Consider the following 14,431-nt stretch of genomic DNA (forward strand, 5'->3'; position numbering starts at 1 on the left):
GTACGAATTCCTGTTCTAAAGTGACCTCCCCATTTTTAATCCTTTTGTACCAAGCTCTCTTTTTACCTATAAGGTTCTTCAAATTCTTTGTATCCACTTTGGGTCATTAGTATACGATCTATTCAATTTGTATGGTATACTACGTTCCTGTGCTTTGTTTAGAATATTCTTAAATAAGTTATATATTGAATCCACAATCGAAATCCCCATTTAAGTCACCTATCGCTGGGTTCATGTCTCGCTCCAAGACCGGCCCACACCCCATACCCAAGCCTTTCCAATCAATTTGACCCAAAAAATTTCTTAGGCTATTAAAATCAGCTTTTCGAAAATCTGGCACTTTAACAGAATTTTCTCCTACTGGTCTATTCCATTCTATGCTAAATCTGATTTCTTTGTGATCACTGCTCCCTAGCTCACTCCCTATTTCGATGTCATTAATTTGCGTTTCCCTGTTAGTTAACACTAAATCTAAAATATTATTTTCCCGTGTTGGTTCCTTAATGTGTTGCGTAAGAAAGCAATCGTCAATTAATTCTAGAAAATCTTCTGCTTCACTATTCCCTGTTTTGTTCAACCAGTTTATTCCGCTAAAATTAAAGATGGAATAACGCATGACATTCTTAATTATTTAGCCGGTACAAAACCAAGTCCCCTTACTTGATTTGTTTAATTTGAGTTATAGGGAGGGAAAGTTACCAAGAAAATGGAAGGAGGCTGTCATCATTCCTATACTTAAGTCAAACGGAGGCTACAGGCCTGTATCCATAACATCCTACTTTCGTAAAATGATGGAAAGGATTTTGTTAAGCTACTCTACCCGGTAGGTGATAACACGTCCAATAATCTCTTTGGTTTTATCAAAGGCAAAAGTACTGCGGACAGTTTCAAAGTGTTCGTCTAATGTGGATGACAATTGCAGAGGACGCTACAAAAATGGAACTCTGTAAGGACAGTGGGGATGGGGGTAGGTCCTGGGCTGTCTCCCCTAGGTCACATGATCCCCCCCCCCCCAATCCCTACCCCGAGACTCTAAAGCCCCAGGGAATACACTTTTGCCCCAATCTAACATAACCAAAACTTTTCCACTCTGCAGCCCAAGGGGGGGGGGGTGGGGTCTAGTCGGGACGACACTACCTCATTGCTGCCAAAACCCAATTCTGTGTGTCTCCTAGTATCCAACTTATTACCGCAGTACATTATGTAACTATGTACGTGTAAGTAATATTACCAGTTGTGTAACTAGCTTCACAAAATTGTCAGTTGCTTAGCTTAACAAGCAATTGGGTTCAATTTCTGAACCAATTATTTGCCTCTAACCATTTCCACCACCGCCCATGGGATGCATAATTAAAATATATATTTTAGTTAAGTACAAAAGTGCGACACCTGGTCTCCTAACACCTCAATTAAACCAAGCAGCTAAGGACTTGATTAATACCAATAACATTGGTATTAATAGTGACGAGGGCTGACAAGTGCGCTACATGCGTCACACTACAGTGTGTTTTGAGAAAGGTACAGCTGTCCTAAAAGACATAGGAATTTAATGTTTTTACACGAGCCCCAGAAGAGCAGCCTGTGCTCATTAACAAAAGCCAATGTATTCCATACACAGCCAAATCCCGTTTATGAATGAAAAGCAGTTATTACATGATTCACCTGATGGAATATGAACACTTCTCGAACAAGTTCTTCACTGATTTTTGTACGAACCACAACTCGGCAGATGCACTACAATTAATTTTATTCAAAAGAATGTGTTCAAAGAACAAAGTAGTAATGTACAAATTGTAACAACAGGAGTTACACAACCTATGAAGCCACTATTACGCACAGCGTCTCGGGTAAACAAACACTTCACCCACGTAGTACAAATACAAATAATCGCCCACAGAACCTAAACACCTAACCTAACCAAAGCTTAAATATGTACAGTTTGCTAATATATAGCAAAATTAATTTTTATTAGAGAAAATCCCTATTTTGAATGAATAAGTTGAAATTGATGCTCTTTGGGGTGGAATGATCTCTGGATGGAATGGACTTGCTCTGAGGACAGCTTAAACTGAATTTTTAAAATCTTGTGAACTCCCTCACAGATGCAGCGAATGTAGTGATTAAAGGCTTAAAATTAGAAAGAGTTATTTTGAATTACATTACTTTTTTGGCAATGGTAATGTAATTTTGCAGATCCCCAAGACAACTTGTATTCTCGCAGAGATATTGAACCAAATAATATCTCAATGCCTCCCAAACAGTCCCTTTTAAACCTAGCAACGAATTCATCATTCTTAAAATGATAAAACCCCACAAGATCTTGGCTTTCCTTGACCTTTAAAGTCTTCATTAACGTACCAGTGGAAAGGAACCTCTACATAATAATCTACACACAGTAATCACTCAAACGTGACTGCATCAATGAGAAAATCCGTAGGAGCCGTGTGAGGGTTCGAACCTGTGTGGGTGTTCCCTTGCACAAGCCCTGGTTCGAACCCTCACACGGATACTACGGATGTTCTCATTGGTGCAGTCACGTTAGTTTGATTACTCTGCGTATTAAAAGGGGGAGAGTCAGAGTTACACCATTCCTGGATGACATAGCCAGAGTGAATGGGGGGGTTGTGTGAAACTCCTGGTCAGGTTTCGGCTTTAGCCGCAGGAAATCCTTGTGTTCAGTAGAACTCCAGGTTGCAACCCTTATACCATGTTGTGGAATAGTTAATGGGGGCGTGTGTGTGAGGGATCACCCACCGAATTGGTTCAAACCCTCATCACGGCTCGTATGGATTTTCTAATTAATACTCTGTTTCCTTTTTGCTTCTACTGAAGATCTTTGGGTGCACTACGCTGTAATCTGAGAGTACTTCAGGGGTATACGCATTGTTTAAGCTGCTGTTCCCTAAGTTGAAGGGAGTTATAGTTATCCATATATATAATGGAAACCTTTGCTCCTCAGTGGTGTCATCAATGTCTTTAAAATTGTTTTCTTCCCAATTTTTGCATATACTTCAAAATCGAAGCTGTAACCAGTCTTTGATTCAGCTAGTATGTTCAGCCTTACTCCATACTTACCAGGTTTATTTGGATTAAATCTTTTGAAGATAGACGGCCCGAACATGTCGCTATGTCATCATCCAGACAGATGTTTGAGGAATATAGTATGTTTTGAACTTGTTTGTTAGATATACCATTATTGTTCTAACTTTAATGAGAGTATTGTCTTCTGGAATGGTATTATTGTTATGAGTATGAAAATACTTAGCAATCGTTATCACTTTGAAGTTATACAAAAACGGAAAGACGCTACATGCTACATTTTACCAGTACATTGATATCACTGGCCTCTACATAATTCCCATCAACTGTGTCAGTCGCAAATGTCTGGCAAGCTCTTTTACATTCACTTCTTCCCACTCATTCTTTGCTTGGTTAGGAGCAGTGAACAGGTTGTCAGGCATTAACATTTGTTTCACATGCCAAATATTTAAGTAAATCTGGCATAATAACTGAACAAGTTCCTGAGGTGTGGTTGGTACTGGGACAGTCAAGCCTGGTGGTCCAGTAGTGGTTGGTGCTGGGACAGTCAAGCCTGGTGGTCCAGTAGTGGTTGGTGCTGGGACAGTCAAGCCTGGTGGTCCAGTAGAACACTGAACAAATGGTGCAGTGTTGTGAAGCCTGGTCTACTGACTAGAACTGGCATGTGGGGTTCTAGTGGTAAATGATTCACCTGCACGTAGAGGCTGTATCGATAGCCATATTAACATCGCTATTCATTTTGTATCTCATCCTCACCGGCTGTTTCAGTTTCTGCCACTTAACTATCAACATCTCTCAATTTACATGATTAAAATATTAAGAGGGGCAGATCCCAAACCTGCACACACAAATAAAACCACACGAGACCAGAAGGCATGGCAGCATGTGGAGAATACCCCCGTTGAGAAGCAGAGGTGCAATAGGTACTCTGAGAACTATCAACATCAGTGGCCCGAGACTGTTCGACATGCTTCCACTACGCATAAGGGGCGTAACTAGCGACCTCTCAGTGTTCAAGAGAACCTGACAAGCACCTCCAAAGGATACCTGATCAACCAGGCTGTGAGCAGCCGCATCCAATAGCCTGGTTGACCAGTCCAGCAACGAGGAGGCCTGATGGAGGACCGGGCCACAGACGTTGAGTCCCTAAATCATCGCAAGGTAACCGTAAGCAGGAGGGTCACTGCCTGAAAATTCAACAACTACAGGCTGAATTTTTTTTTGGTGAGAGTTTAACGAGTTCATACTTCTTGCAAACTCTCGCTAGCTTTTCCATAGTGTGTTTTTTTTTCAAGATGGATTTGCTCTTTTCTTCATCACTATCCACCATAGAGTAAATTTAGTTAATATAAAGGCAGTAAAGAAAACTGAGGAAAAACAGGAAACTGCAGACGTTTGGACATGGGTACAGCACTGCGGTCACGAGTATGATCACTAAGACGCCGAGACTTGTGCTTGGGTGGCTACTCGCAGGGCGAGGAGATGCCTCGTGGGATATACACAGAATGGGGAAAAAGTGGGCGCACATTTTAAAATAAGTCTCATAATCGGACAATAAATTGATTTGTAACAATTATTTTATTTCCATGATGGAGTTAACATCATGGCCCTGAACAAGTGAGTTTTGTAAATCATTGAGCGATAATCATCGACCAGGAAGTGTATATTATTATTAACAGCCGACTTATCATCCGAGGCGAAGAGCTTCTCCTGGCCCGCGTCTCTGCACTGCTTCAGCGATGTCTCCTATGACTTCACTCCCTCACCAGCTGTCCTCCGGTGTTGGGAGCACCCTTCAAACTTCTCCAATTTCTGGTAGCCTCAGTGGGTAATCATTGGCTCCACATTCAATCTTCCTCCTAGCTCAGCCCTCCACTACTGGGCTATCCCCTAGGAGTCTCCGGTCGCGTTTCCGGGGACCTTCCAGAAACCTCTTTCAGAGGTAGGGTGTTGCAAAGGTTCGTGTCTAGTAGCCAACTTGACACACTAATAAGCTACACTAGCACTGAGAGCCACACAGCCAGTCAATACTTGTTGGCTAATATTTAGCACTGTCTGCTGACAAACAGTTTCTCGGCCCGACATAACTCTTACATTAATCAAAACCCATCCTCAGAATTGACAGTACGGTTTAATACTAAGTGTAATAAGTACAATTCCTGACTGCTAGGAATAGTACATAATTACACTTGTGCTGTTACATTTACCTTCCCATTTTCGGAGGATGGGCTGCAGTGAGTAATGTTTCCTGTCACTGCACTACAGAATTTGTTAACACTACCTCTTAACTCTTGAATGACCATTTCTGCACTGGTGGTACTTGGGCAAGTGTCACTGGTCACCGACTTCGACTCCCTCACTTCGTAGGGACTGCCTTGAAGACCTGGAGGGTGACACTGTACTGTTCACTTTTACTCCGGGGGCCCAGATTCACGAAGCAGTTACGCAAGCACTTGCGAACCTGTACATCTTCTCAATCTTTGACGGCTTTGTTTACAATTATTAAACGGGTAATGAGCTCCGAAGCACCAGGAGGCTTTTTAAATAATAACCGTTGATTGGAAAGTTTTCATGCTTGTAAACTGTTTAATAAATGTAACCAAAGCCGTCAAAGATATAGGAAAGATGTACACGTTCGCAAGTACTTGCGTAACCGCTTCGTGAATCTGGCCCCTGGACGTTTGGCTGATGTCCTTGGTCACTTCATTAAGCTGTGAGGCAACCCTCACTAGGCCCCCGATCAGTCTTACCTGTACAACTTCTATCATATATACCTCTTCAAAAGGTCATCGGCTACTCAAGTAATGCAGAGGTCATTGTTTCCTATTTGAAGCTTAACTCTACAGCACAAAAGGAAATCCTGCAAAAAACTTTAAGCACAATCATACATCCTTCCTCGTCCAGGTCTGAGGTAACAGTGACAGAGTTAGGGCATATGAGCCGTCTCGTAGTTCGGCTTGTCCCCGATAATCTCGGGTCACCTTTAGATTAGAGGAAGGTGAGGGGCTTTGGCCAATCACGCATCTCCTTGCATCCTGGGTATGCCAGTGTTCCTCTAGGTGGAAACCTACTCCCCTGTAACTGTCACAAGCTCCAAATTTGGGGAATACTAGGTTAATACCTTCCCTTGCAAATTCTTTAAAACTGAATTTTTACCAAAATCGTGAAACTCGCACTTTAATTACAAACTAAAACATTCCTTCGGTCACCTAGCACGTTTGTAGGATAGATTTAAGTATCCACCTCTGGCCTGCTTGTGCTGCTCAAGACCTCGTTGTCTCAACCATGTCCTTACATTTAAGTAATCGAAGTCTGGTGTAATACACGTTTTCCTATTTATTTCTTCCTTCAAAATAAGTGGTTCGTAATTGGTCAAATTCTTGTACCATCCCACAGATCCTGATGTTGGAGCTGCAGTGTTGTGGTCACTACATCTTCTGCATTTCTGTATCTCTTAATTATTTGCTTAATTCATGCTAGATTCTGATATGTAAATGTTTACATTTTCTCTCTTTGTTGAAAGGCTTTCAGCTTTGTCTGCAAAGACATTCCCTAGTATTCCTACTCGACTTGGCACCCAGTTGACAAATATTATGTAAGTATTATATTATAACTAACACTTAATATTTATTAAGTGTTAGGCTTAATATTTTCGTCCATCTGGGAACCCTTGTTGTGTGTCTCAATGTTTCGTTTTGAATAACCAAAATATGCCCACTGGCCAGGAGAAAGTAAAGCAGGTAAAGCATTATGACTGTCCCGCTCCTAGACGGGGCTGTGATTGCTCCTATATATTCAGTTGCAATTTTGCTTCTCAGATATTGACTTTTCTGTTTAGATGTCATTTTAGAATCTATCCATACTCCAAGATATTGGCATTGAGTAACCCACGGTAGGTTAATGTCTTTAATTAACTAGGTGCCAGATTTACCAGAGGGCCACTAACCCTAGTGGACTTGACGAGGACAGGAAGCCGGCGGCTTGAAGCTCAACCACCATTTGCCGTTATGATATTTTCCATGTATATTTTAAAACAGTTTTGGCAGTTACGGCTTCGAAGGGTAGGCGTTTCCATGGGTTAATGTGAACTGTAGGTGAAAAACCATCTCCTGTTCTCAGTCCTACATTGTGGACTATTAAGCTTTAACCCGTTGGTCCTTCTTGTGATACATCTGACCGTGTGAAGAAAATATCTGGACCAATATCCTCCAACTTGGTCAGTATTTTTATAGTTTCAATGAGATCCACCCTGTCATGCCTGTTTTGCAGTGTTAGCCCTGTGGCCTTCAAACGTTCCTGGTAGGAGAGACGATTGGCGCAACCTGTCCTCTTACAAATTACGCCTGAATTTGGCCATTTGCCAGTATCGCCGAAAATGGACGTAATTTGAAAATGAAAACTAATTGAAAAGTTTAGAATTTTTGTTAACCAAAGCAGCAAGTTAAGGGTCCTCTGGTAGGTTAGGAGGGCAGGAAGAGCTAAAGCTTCAAAACCATGAAGACCGTTAATTAAAAGTTACCTCTCCTAACCTAAACGTGTAAGCAGGACGACGCGAAACAGAAAACAGGACAACATCACTTTCGTGAGCCAATTTTCATTTCAAATTCCGTCCATTTTTGGCCACACGGGAAAACGTGCGAAAAGCTACATGATTTTAAGAGGACGGGTTGGCAATGACTTCTGTTGCCTAAAGTTTCACTTTTTTCAGTGCAGCTATGTCCCTCTGAAAATGAGGTCTCCGTGCATGCAAACAGAAATCCAAATGCCAGAGATTTACACAGTTGAACCATTACTGTTTTTTTTCTTATCGTCAAAAGTTCGCTTGATAATCCCGAAAGTCGTTAGCTTTTCTAACTACTGCACACCTGTCGTGCAACTTTTAATGAGTGGGGGATTTTGACAAGGTCATTTTCTTCATGAATCTGCTGTAATGTAATGCTACTAATTTGGTTATCGTGGCGTGGGTTGTTATCCCACGTGCATGGTCTTACTTTTGTCGATATTAAAGTGCATTTGCCAGTCGTCTGACCATTTGTGGAGTTCATGTAGCTCTCTATTTAAGGCTAATATTATCATTTCCCACTTTACCATAACTCTTTGCGTCGACTGCAAATTTCATGATGTGGTTTGTAATATTCTCATCTGTCAATGTGACAAAGGGAAGGTCCCAAAATGGACCCTTGTGGTCCCCCCACCTACCACATTTCTCCATTCAGTTTCGTTTCCATTTAGCACATTTAGAAAACCCTTCGTTTTCTTTCCTTCAACCATTGTTTTACCCATTCTAATATCTTAGTATTTATTCTATGGACCTGTAATTTGCTTGCCAGTCTTTCATGTTGTTCCTTATCAAAACCTTTAGCAAAATCCATGTATACTACATTTACTGGAAGGCCTTTTAGTAGGTGGTTACAGTTTCCAAAAATGTAAGCAAGTTTGTAAGGCAGAAAGTGTTTTAAACAATCATGTGGTTCCGATTGTACAAGATTGTACACTGAAGATGATGAATGATTCCCTCCGAGGATTCTTTACATCATACATCTGCAAGCTTATGGGAGGGCTGATCGGCTGGTAGTTTTTTATAGAGCTCTTTCTACTTTTTTGAAAATAGGTATGACATTTACGTATTTCCAGTCTAGGGGAACTACCTCTTGGTCCCGAGATTTTGTGTAAAGTAGTTTCAGCGGTAGGCATAGTTCTTCTGCCGGTTCCTTTAAGACTTTGGATTTGGAGGCCATCCACACCTGGGGCTTTTGAGTCTTAACCTGTCTGGAGTGCAGTCACCTCGTCTCATTGCCTTAGATTTCTGTGCAGATTTTTGTCAAAATGCTGCATTCAGATGTTACTTTATCTAGCGCCACTTGTGTTTTATTCAAAAGTTAAGGACCTGTGACGACTACTGCTATATCAGCTTATCTTAGCAATTTGACTCCTGCAAATGTCATGGTAACGAGGTTTTCCATAAGGATGTTAAAAAGAATAAGACTGAGGACGACGACTTGTGGAGTTCCATTTTCATACCAGTGTAGTCTGACACTTGGCCTTTCAGCTTTACTCTGGCATATCTGTGACTAAGAATCTTGAATCCATGCTGGTATTTTCTCTTGACACCCTTTTATAATTAACGTGTGTAAAAATACTTGTTGACCAAGTTCGAATGCTTTTTCTGATCAGGGAAGATCACTATAACCGAATCGGAGTTGACTCTTACTAGTAATATTGCCATACAGTTTCCAGTACCACCTCCTCTAGTGAAGCTAAATATATTCTTAGCCAGGTCTCCAGTCTTTCACAGTAGCCTCTAAGACCATCAGTTCTGCAATTTTACTAATACTTTATGTTAATGAAATTGGTGTAATTGCCAGGGTCTTTCGGTTTAGTAATCGGAATGATGTCTGCTTTCTTCCAAGAGGTCGGTTGTTTGCCGAGCTGCCAAGATGCACTGATAACGTACAATATCCCTTGTTCTCCAGCAGGACCGGCGTGTGCGATCATTGAGCATGTAATGTTATTAGCATCTGGTGCAGTGCCATTGTCACTTTTTTGTCGTCTCGGATTAGTTCTTGTTTAGCAGTGTGTCACATTCGTCATCTGTAGCTATGCTCTTTCGAATGGCCGTCAACCTTTCCTGTTTTTCCTATCTGCCTCCTGACCATTGTAGGATCTGATATGAAGCTTTTCCTGCAAACTGGACAGTAAGTCACTCAGCCTCCTGCAATTGTTAAATACATTCATGTTGTCGAGCTTGGTCGACCTATCGTTGTTTTAATGTCCCCATATCTCTCAAAAACTTCTATGTTCATTTAGAGTGACACCAATCAAACCATCTTGCCTCTTAACTCTTTAGAAACTAGTGTAGCTTCATATATCACTGCTCTTAGCAGAGTTCTTCCTTCTGGTGTGCAATATCTCTAGGAGGTTTTCAGTTGACTCTGGGGTTTTGTTCTTTAACTTCATTACTGTAGAACCAATAGTTTTTTCGTTTTGTGTTTTCTGGGATGAGTGAATATTTTTTTCAACAGCTGTAATGGCTTCCTGGAGATTGGTCTCATGTCCGAATCCTTTGGTGGCGAATGTGTAGTAGGCCATTTTTCATGCTCGTCCTGGTATATATTCCAGTTGGCCTTTATTACATTCCACGTAGGTTGTGCACGTGGTGTAGGAGATCTTTCTATGTTTAGTGTAGTGATAATAGTATAGTAGCCACTGGTGCTCACAGGATCTACTTCACACTTCGCCTGATGCTTGAATGCAGTTGTGATTAACTTTAGAAGCTCCTTGAATGTGTGTGTGTTTGGGGAGGGGTTCAGCATGATTGAGAAATGCAATTTTAGGTACTTCTCGCAGAACTTTAGTCAAATGGCTCATCTGTATTGGCTGGTCCAGTCACACCTACCTCCAGATTATAAGCATTATAATCCCAGGTAATAACTATATCATGCACCTCCATGGCAAGCACTTCCTCTGCTAGTTTACATCTAGAAGCTTGTAGACGTTATATACGAGGAGCTCAATATTAGCCATATTCACTGTTACTGCTAATACCACTACTCATCACCACACGAAACTGGGTCTTTTGTTGCTCTTATGGTGTTACTTCACGAGGATCATTAATCCTTCTCCCCCTGTTCATAAGATATAATAATTGGTGATATCCAGCTACTTTGAAGGATTTCGTGGCTGGGAAGACAGTTTCTTGCAAAACTATTATATCTGCTTTTGTAACGATTGCAGCCTCCAGAAGTGTGTTTTCTTCATGTCCAAGACATTGTTCTAATGCAGAATTCGTAACTAACAGATTACTGTTTGTTGGTGTTGTCTTTCCTAGTAGAACTCCTCTTCGGAATCAACAACCATAGTCTCCACTTCGCTAGCAGTGTCCCTGCAAATCGGACTGAATTAATTGTTCATGTTTGTCTCTTGTATTACAAGATTCCGTTGATCTTCACTCGCCACTGTTTCCTGAAGTTGCTTTTGTGGATCTTGATGGTCTGATGTGACTACCCGAAAGTTAGTGGTAGTCTATCTCCATGTTTTTGTCCTCTTGTGCTCCGTCTTGTTTCTTACTGTTTCTTGTGTAACTGTGGTCTGCTGCATGATCTTCTCCATTATTACACAAGCGATTGCTCGAGTCTTGTTGCGAGGCATTCTACGTCATCTGAAAACAATTGGTAACGGTCTTTGCCATGATCTTCAATGTTTTTAGCTGGACCTCCGTAAAACTGTAAATCTGTTTTGTTGACTGAAAGTGATTGCATTTTGTTTCCATGTTGTATTTCTGCAGTGGGTTTGTGCATTTTCTGATTTGGAGTTGTGTGATGAATTGTGTTATATGAGCGTTGGCATCTGTTGTGGCTGTGCACGAGTGTGCCAGACAATGTTAGTACATGTACTGCAGGTCTGATTATCCTGACCTAATCGGTCTGCACCTTTTCATTCCGTGTGGTTGTTCAAGATTATTATTTCCTCCTCAACTTGGACATTCGGCTGTTGTGGTCTGGTTTGCCTTGTGCTTGTAGGTACAGTTTTTTGGTTGGATATATTTCCTAATTTCCAAGATTGAACGTTTGTGGTCCCATAAGTCACCAGAACCTGACGTGTCACTGGTTTGTCTATATGTGTGTGACAGTTTTGCATTCAAAATTTGCACGTGTTCTAGTTTTGGATCCAGTGGAAAGTTGACTGGATATCCCAACAGCACGACTCTTGTGCGTCCTTCTGAGGGGTCCAGCTTTTCGAAGCATTCAGGTTTTCTTTGCGGGAATGTTCGTTTCCAGGTAATTTGCAGTTTTTTGGTCTGGTTGTGTCATAATTTCTCCTTTCACGTTGACAGTGATGGAAAGTTTGAACTCTGCCTCTTTTCCATTTCAGTTACTATGCCAAATGCTGTAGGAAAGTAGTCTGTCTGCATTATGGGTTTTGAAATTTTGCAGTTCTAAGTCTGCAATTTGGGAAGATGTGCAGAGTCTGACACTGGCTGGTGTATGACTGGTTCTGTCCTCTCTATGAACATTATGTCTGAATTCTTGCTGGGAAAAGTACTGTGTAGCCTCGATAGCGTATCTCATTTTTACTGTTCCTCTGAACTGTTCCTCCTCGTCTGTAAACCGCTTCCATTTCCTCTTTCTCCTCGACTTCCTTTTGACGTCTCCCAGTAGTGAGAGCCTATTCACATTCCTACCTAATGCTTGAGACACTCCTAGGTCTGGATAAATTTTTCTCTCTTCAACGGAAGTCATAAAATGATTTTCCCAGATGGAATCAGGGATACCTAACACTTAGTTGAGTAGTTTGGTATACCTTTCCCTGTCAAGTTAAGTTCTCATTGTGGCACTGCCCACAGGGTCTCGACCTGCTCAGTGATGCGGCCCTCACACACACGAGTAAAAGATCATTGGGAGCCGGGGGACCAGACCACTGTGGTAACAGTGAGAGTCGCCTGCATACTGGGGTGTGCACAAATCTAGACAGGTGGACAACAGATACTTAACTGTATTTATCCAAGAAGTGCAGAAGAAATCTGCAACGTTCCTTCCAAACAATAGTGCGGCACGCACTCCTGGTAGACAGGCGGACACACGCGAGTACAGTCAACATGTTACATCAACAGCTCTGAGTCTGGGTATTGATGGGTTGTTCCTCACAAAACAGCGAGGATTTGAGTTGAGCTGATGGTTGCTCATAATCTGAAGTTTTCTAGAGAACAAACCCGTGTGCGGCCTGCTGTACCAGTGACGTCGGCGGCGAGTCTCATGACTGGTGATCGGCTCATCCTAGTAATGTAGGTCATTATGAGCTTTCTCCACAGCCTATAGTTCTTAGTTACGACTACCTCTCTCCTGACGCTTCACTACTCTTAATTTTATTATATCTTCATTCAATTCTTAATGGATAGATCAAGCCATTATGTAATAATTTTATTAGCGTCTTGGGCTTAACACAGACACCAAACATGTTTGATCCCTCCCAATTGTTAAAGATAAGAACATGCCCTCCCGGCCGCACGCACTCCTGGCCGGCCGGGGACACACACATTCAGTCAACAAGCAGCAGCATCAGCTGTGGTAATCCTCCTCGTATCACTGTAGCTTGCTGCAAACCCAGAATGATTCGTCTGAGAACATTTAATACAAGAACATTACGAACAACAGATGCTATGCATGAATTGTCCACCAGAGTAGCGAGGGCAGCTAAATCCTATATTCTTACATGTCCCCGACTGTGTTCGCCACCAGCAATCTCTAGCAGCTTAGTACTACAGGTACAAACGTTACCATCATCCTTCTCCTGGTGGTTCCTGAACCTTGGGCAGCTGTAAGTGCTTGACCACAGTGGCCACCCATCTGTGGTCACAGCCACCATCTTGTGTAAATGAGGACACCTGGATGTGGATTTGATTTTCAAGAACGAATTATTTGTGTGTTGACTTGTCTTCCTCTGTGACTTATCTATGCATCATAATCCACATCAATGTGCCTGTCAGTGCCTGAACAGGTGAAGGCCGAGTCTTGGAGACGAAGATTACCTGACCCATCCCTGGCGTGTCCTTCACTGGGCCAGTTGTCCTCAGGAGAGTCGGTAAGTATAGCGGAAATATCTTATTTAACAACGTACATTTTAACACTTTGTATTGAGTACTAAATGTTCTTTGTTATGCATTGTTTATACCAGTATTTTGACTGGAACTTTAGTAAATCATTGGCATTTGGGAAGAGAGAAGCCATATTAGTTAGGCACGTCAAAGTGTTAAGAAAAGGTTCCCCTCGAGAGGGTTGAGTACCCATCTAGTTTGACTGATAGGCACCTTTGATACACAGAGCAATCACACTAACGTGATGTATCAATGAGAAAATCCGTGGGAGACGTGTTGAGAATTTGAACCTATGCACTGTGCATTCCCAGGCACACGCCGCGGACAACAAGGCGACAGCATTTTCAAACACGCCTGGGGAATGTTACTGATAATGTAAAGCGCATAGGTTGCCAGTGCGCATGTTTGTTTTTTAACTGACATTTTTCATTACTCGAGTTAAAACACGCATTATTATGTTAATAATCATATAATCTAGTGTTACTTTCTACATCAGTATAGTATTATCTTTAAGCACACTGTATAATCGACATCCTTCATACGTGCTATCAACTGAAAAACTTTTGAATAACCTTTTTCTTATTAGAATATGCTGCATAATACATGACGCTTAATATACTGAATGAGAAACACCTTACACAGTTGGATCGCTAATGTACGATTCTCTACACTAGTTAAAAAAACTGGGAAGCAGCAGCCAGAGGAGCTAGCACTATGGGACACTTGGATGGAGGCGCTAGGAGATGGTGGATAACGGTATGAACCGTTAGATGAATGGTGGATTAACACGACGATGAATCA

Source organism: Procambarus clarkii, chromosome 39 (genome assembly GCF_040958095.1).
Source record: "Procambarus clarkii isolate CNS0578487 chromosome 39, FALCON_Pclarkii_2.0, whole genome shotgun sequence".
In the NCBI taxonomy this organism is placed as follows: domain Eukaryota; kingdom Metazoa; phylum Arthropoda; class Malacostraca; order Decapoda; family Cambaridae; genus Procambarus; species Procambarus clarkii.